The sequence below is a fragment of the Elephantulus edwardii genome, unplaced genomic scaffold (assembly GCF_000299155.1).
Source record: "Elephantulus edwardii isolate Elephantulus edwardi_28Jun2011 unplaced genomic scaffold, EleEdw1.0 scaffold00320, whole genome shotgun sequence".
Lineage (NCBI taxonomy): Eukaryota > Metazoa > Chordata > Mammalia > Macroscelidea > Macroscelididae > Elephantulus > Elephantulus edwardii.
Window position 1 is genome coordinate 1,091,148 of NW_006400070.1, and position 6,684 is coordinate 1,097,831.

Sequence of the window (6,684 nt, forward strand, 5' to 3'; positions counted from 1 at the left end):
GAGGGGTTTGTGCGGGGAGAAGGGTGCAACAATGAATGAATGGAATTCCAAAATCTCTGTAGATGTTCATTGAAATGAAAAATAAACAACCTAAATTTTAAAAAAAGAAAATTGGATATTGTTAAAAACGAAATGGATCACATGAATATTGACATACTAGTCATTAGTGAGATGCGATGTACTAGGTATGGCCACTTTGAATCAGATTTATCATATTATATACTATTCAGGGAATGAAAAACAGTGTTGCATTCATAGTCAAAAAGTTAATTTCAGTTTCTCTTTTGAAATACAATGTTGTGAGTGATCGGATAATATCCATATGCATACAGGGAAGACTCGTTAACATGACTGTTATTCAAATATATACTCCTACTTCTAGTACAAAAGAGGAAGAAATTGAGAATTTTTTTTTTATCAGGAAGAATAATGTTTGCAAGGAGCAGGGCACTTGAAGACACCAGAAAGGACCAATCTGGTATAGGAAAGGCTTTCATAGCTCCTACCTGGGGCCCATCGAGATGTTTTTATTGAAAAGCCTATGTTCCAGGTAACATGTGGCCCATATAGAACCTCTTCTCCACAGAGATAGGTCACATCATAGACCCCGAAGGGGCAACATTCTCACTGATGGTAGAAAGAATCCAAGTGAGGAAACATCAAGGCATTAAGAGATGGTATGAGGCAAATCTCAGTAATCCAAAGTATTATGGAACAAGGAACACTGGTACAGTCTGGTTCTCTTCAGTTGTGGATTTCTCTTCCGTGGCTTCCTCTGAAGATAGACTCTTCCTTTCTGCAATTAATCTTTTCACTCCCACCATCCACTGACTGACTTCAGTCACATGGTCGACCATGAGTGAGCGGTGGATATCATCTACTGCATCCCACCGGAGGCTGAAAAGCTAGTGCACCAGCAGAGCCATCCTCTTCTTCATTGGCATGGATAACTTCCCTCCAGCCCATTGTTCCTGCAGCAGTGCCAGGCGGCGGCTGATGTCATCACATACCTGCTTCCTCATGTGGCCACGACAGTCCTCTAATGCCTGTTCCAAAGGTCTCAAGACATCCTTTAGCAAAGGCTCAGTCTCAGTGTCTTGGAAATTTACAGGATCCATACTCGAGACAAGAGAAGTCCCCACAAGTGGCGGTCCAGGAGCCTTATTTGAAAGAGGTGGGGGTCTCATTGGTGGAGGTCCCAGAATGGTCTCTGAGGCAGAGGCTCGGGGGGATCCATCCTGGGCAGCGGTGACCCTCTTAGTGAGCGGTGTGTGCTTGGACCCGCCAGCCTTGGTCTGCAGCCCGTAAGAGAACTGCGGCGGATCGTTCCAGTCGCGCTCCTTGTTACCCGGCTTCACGTACAGCTCCGCCATCTCCACTTGCCGAAATTGAGAATTTTTACCAACTTTTACAGTGTTAAATTGACCAAAATCAGGATGTGTTAATTATAATTTGTGACTGGAATGCAAAAGAAGGAAACAATAAATAATGAACAGTAGTTGGAAAATATGGGCTTGGTGATAGAAATGAGGATGGAATCAGAATAATTGAATTTTTAGTTTACAATGCTTTATTCACTGCAAATGCTTTTTCTAAAAGACACAAAAGATGACTTTACACTTGAATTTCACCCATAGGAATCAGATTGACTACATTTGTGGAAGAAATCATTGGAGAAGCTCAATATCAGCAGTCAAAACTAGGCCAGGGGCAGACCGTGGGTCAGATCCTCAATTAACTCATATGCAAGTTCAAATTGAGGCAGAAGAAATTAAAATAAGTCTACAGGATCAAGATATGATCTTGAATCAATTCCATCAGAATTTCATGATCATCTTAAGAATAGATTTGAGGTGTTGAAGACCAATGATGGAAGACCAGATGAGTTGTGGGATGTTATCAAGGATATCACCCATGAAGAAAGCAAAAGGTTATTACAAAAACAGAGAAGAAAGGAAAAACCAAAATGGATGTCAGAAGATGGTAATGGAATGTCAGGAAGACAAATCTAAAGAAAAACATGTTGAATTATAAGAGCTGAACAGACGGTTTCAAAGGGTAGTTCAGGAGAACAAAGCAAAGTATTATAAAGGAATGTGCAGAGAACTGGAATCGGGGAATAAAAAGGGATGAACTCGCTCTTCATTTCTCGAGCTGAAAGAACTGAAAAACAAATTTAGGCTTCCTGTCAATGTTGAAAAATTCTGTGGGTAATGTATTGAATGGCCCAGAAAGCATCAAAAGAAGTTGAAAGCAATACAGAGTCACAGTACCAGAAAGAACTGATTGACACTGAAAATTTCAGGAAGTACAATATGAAAAGGAGCCAATGGTAATGAAGGAGAAAGTGGAAGCTGCATTGAAGGCATAGGCAAAAAATAAGGCCCTAGGAATCTGTGGGATACCAATTGACTTGTTTCAATTAACAGATGCAGCCTTGTATGCACTCACCAGTCTAAGCCAGGAAATTTGGAGGGCAATTGTCTGGCCTATGGATTAGAAAGAGTCTATATTGCTTCCTGTTCCCAAGAAAAGTTATCCAACTGAATGTGGAAATTATCGAACAATATAACTGATACCACATGCTAGCAGAATACTGCTGAAGATCATTCAAAAATGGCTGGAACAGCACATAGATAGGGAATTGCCAGAAGTTCAAGCAGGATTTGGAAGAGGCCGTGGCACCAGGAATATCATTGCTGATGTCACATGGATCCTGGCTGAAAGTGAGGAATACCAGAAGAATGTCTATTTATGCTTCATTGACTATGTAAAGGCGTTTGACGTGTGTGGACCATGATGAGAAGTTGGGGCTGACTTTGAGAATAATGGGAATCCCATAGCATTTGATTGTGCTCATGAGGAACCTGTATCTGGACCAGGAAGGCTGTTGTGCAAATGGAGCAGAGGAGCACTGCATGGTTTGGAATTGAGAAGGGAATGTGTCAAGGATGTGTTCTGTCTCTATACTGGTTCAATCTATATGCTGAGCAAATTATCTGAGAAGCTGGACTCTATGAAGAGGAGCGTGGCATCAGGATTGGAGGGAGACTAATAAAAAACCTGCGTTATGCAGATGACACAACCTTGCTTGCTCAAAGTGAGGAGGATTTGAAGCACTTATTGCAGAAGATCAAGGAATGCAGTCTTCAGTACTGATTGAGTTTCAATATCAAGAAAACAAAGATCCTTACCACTGTACCAATAGTCCATATCATGATGGATGAAGAGGAGATTGAAACTATCAACAGATTCATCTTGCTTGAATCCACAATTAACGTCCTTGGTACAAGCAGCCAAGAAGTAAGGAGATGCACTGCAATGGGAAAAATCTGCAGGTCGGAAACTATTAAAATTATTGAGTCCTGAGAAGAAATAAAGAAGTTAAGGAGCTGAATAGAACATTTCAAAGGGCAGCTCAGGAGGACAAGACAAAATATTATAATGAAATATGCAAGGAGCTGAAGTCAGAAAATCAAAAAGGCTGAACTCTCTCAGCGTCCCTTAAGCTGAAAGAACTAAAGAATAAATTTAAGCTACGAGATGCAATGCTTAAAGATGATATGTGCAGAATATTGAATGTTTCAGGAAGCATTAAAAGAAGATGGACTGAGAGTATACATTGTACCAAAAAGAATTGGCTGACACAGAAGAATTTAAAGAAACAACATATAAGCAAAAGACAATGGTGATGAAGGGGAAAGTGCAGGCTGCTCTGAAGGACTTGGCAAAAAATAAAGCCCCAGAAATTGTTGGAATACCAATTGATATATTTCAGCAAACAGATGCTGCCCTGCATGTGCTCATCAAGTTGTTCCAAGAAATCTGAAGAATAACTGCTTGGCCAACTGACTGGAAGAGATCTATATTTGTTCCCATTCCAAAGAAGGGTGACCCAAAAGAGTGAGCCTAATCCAGGCCATGGTCTTCTCAATTACTTGTTATGCTTCAGAGAGTTGGACAATGACTAAGGATGACAGAAGAATAGATGCCTTCGAGTTGTGGTGCTGGAGAAGAGTCTTGAACATACCATGAACTGCTAAGAAAACAAACTGGTCTGGCTTGGAGAGGGTGAAACCAAATCTCTCCTTGGAGGCTAGGATTTTGAAGCTTCACTTTACTTACTTTGGACACGTGGCCAGGAGCGACCTGTCATTGGAGAAGAACATCATGCTCAAAAGGGTGGACGGACAGTGCAGGAGAAGGAGACCCCAAAGAGATGGATTGGTGTAGTGACTGCAGCAATGGAGGTTGGTGTGTCAGAATTAGTGAGACTGGCTTAGGACAGGGAAGGGTTCAGAGCTGCTGTACATAGGGCTCCTATGCATCACAGATGACTCAAGGGCACATAACAATAATAACATACTATGACAGGTTTGGTAGCACGAATGACATGCACTTCCCAAAGACCATGCCTCTGGAAACTCTATGAACTTTGATAAATGTTAATAGTTGTAGAGGGGCTTTAGGCCTTTTGTTCATGGTGTCGCTTTGAGTAATGCTTAGCTCAAAGGCAATCAACAACAACAATGATGTCAGTTTGAGGACTAAGGTGCATCGGATTCAGGCCATGGTCTTCTCAATTACTAGCTATGCATCTGAGACCTGGACAATGAATAAGGATGACAGAAAAAGAACTGATACCTTTGAGCTGTGGTGTTGAAGAAGAGCACTGAACATTTCATGGATGGCCAAGAAAATAAATAGATATTTCTTGGAGAAGCTGTGGTGAGTGTGCTCTGTGGAGGCAAGAATGATGAGGCTTCACCTAATATACTTTGGACATATTTCTAGAAGTTTCTATTCTTTGGAGTGGGACATGATGTTGGGAAGGGTGGAGAGTTGGTGAAGGAGAGGAAGACCCTCAACCAAGTAGATTAATAAGGTGACTGCTGCAATGAGGTCTTGTGTGTCAGAAAATGTGAAGATGGTACACAACTAGGTTCAGATCTTTTGTTCATAGGGTCACTTATGAGTCATACTTGATTTAATGGCACCTACAGTCCTTGATCTTCAGTGGCAATTGCTTCAGGTCTTCCTCAGTTCCAGCAAGCATGGTTATGTTACCTTCATAACACAGATGAGTTGATGAGTCTTCCTCCAAACCTGATGCCACATTCCTCCACATAAAGTCCAGCATTCTGAATGATCTGTTCTGCATATAGATTGAAAAGGTATAGAGACAGGATGCATCCTGGATGAACACCTTATCTGATCCTGAATGATACAGTGTTTCCTTGCTCTGTTCTGAGGACTGCTTTCTGGTCCAAGTGTAGGTTTCACTTGAGCACAATCAACTGCTCTGGGACTACTATTTTCCTCAAAGTTAGCCACAATTTCTTGTGATCCACACAGTCAAATGCTTTTGCATAGTCAATGAAACACAATTAAACATTCCTCTGGTACTTTTTGCATTCTGCCAAGATTCATCTGATATTGGCAATAGTGTCTTCAGTGCCACAAACTTTTCTTACTCCTGCTTGTATTTCTGGTAGTTCTCTGTTGAAACATTGTTCCAGTAGTTTTTGGACAGTCTTTAGCAGGATTTTACTTATGGGAACTCTGTGTTTTACTTTTTGAGGTACTGCTGCCAAAAGAATGCTGAAAGTGTGGAGCTGAGTCTGACCTCTACTAACTTCTTAAGAGAGAACAGGCAGTGTGACCGGAAGAGGCATGATGCATTGCCTACAATACTTTCGGGAAACATTACTGATTATCCAAGCAGAAGGGAACAGTGCAACTCGAGCAGCTTAAGCAGCTTGAAGTGGAGATACCGGTTTTGGAAGGGACCAACAAGCTTCCTGGTTTTCCATTCAAGTACTTAGGGGAATCACTGTTGTTGGGCCCTCGTTCCTGTGAACCTCATGCCAAGAAGGCAGGAAAAACTATACAGGTCCTTTACAAAACATTGCCATACTATACTCTGAGTAATCATATAGTCTCAACAACCTAAGATCTACTAAGAAAAGATTCACAATGTCAAGAAAGCAACAATCTGTCTCAGTAATCAAAAAACAGGTCAATAAAATCAGCAAATCACTAGCAAAACTAACAAAAGAAATGATGGAAAAGACACAAATAACTTGAATAAGAGATGAAATGGCAATGTCACAATGGAACAAATAAAATAAAGAAGTTAACAATCAAATATTATGGAAAAAACTATACTCAAACAAATATGAAAACATAGACGTAATGGACAAATACTTTGAAAATAACAAACTACCTAAACAGACACAAATAAAAATTGAACACCTGAACAGACCCATTAAAAAAGAAAGTGAAAAGGTAATTAAAAAACCTTAAAACCAAAAAAACCCCTTGAACCAGATGGTTTTACAAGTGAATTTTATCAAACATTCAGAAAAGAACTGTCACCAATTGTACATAAACTATATCAGAAAATAGAAAATAATGGAATACTTCCAGACTCATTCTACAAAGCAAATATATCCTTGATACTGAAATCAGGTAAAGACACCTCCAAAATAGAAAATTATAGGACAGTATCTTTCGTGAACATAGATGCAAAAATCCTGGCTGATAAAATCCAATGACACATGAAAAAAAATATTCACCTTGACCAAGTGGGATTCATAACAAATATGGAAGGATAGTTCAACATAAGAAAAACAATCTGTAATTCATCACATTCACAAAGCAAAGAACAAGAACCCCATGATG

At 40.2% G+C, this 6,684-nt stretch overlaps 1 pseudogene; it reads right to left on the reverse strand.

Moving 5' to 3' along the window:
* Nucleotides 1-707: 707 nt before the first annotated feature.
* LOC102855751 lies at nucleotides 708-1,376 on the reverse strand (annotated as a pseudogene).
* Nucleotides 1,377-6,684: the final 5,308 nt, after the last annotated feature.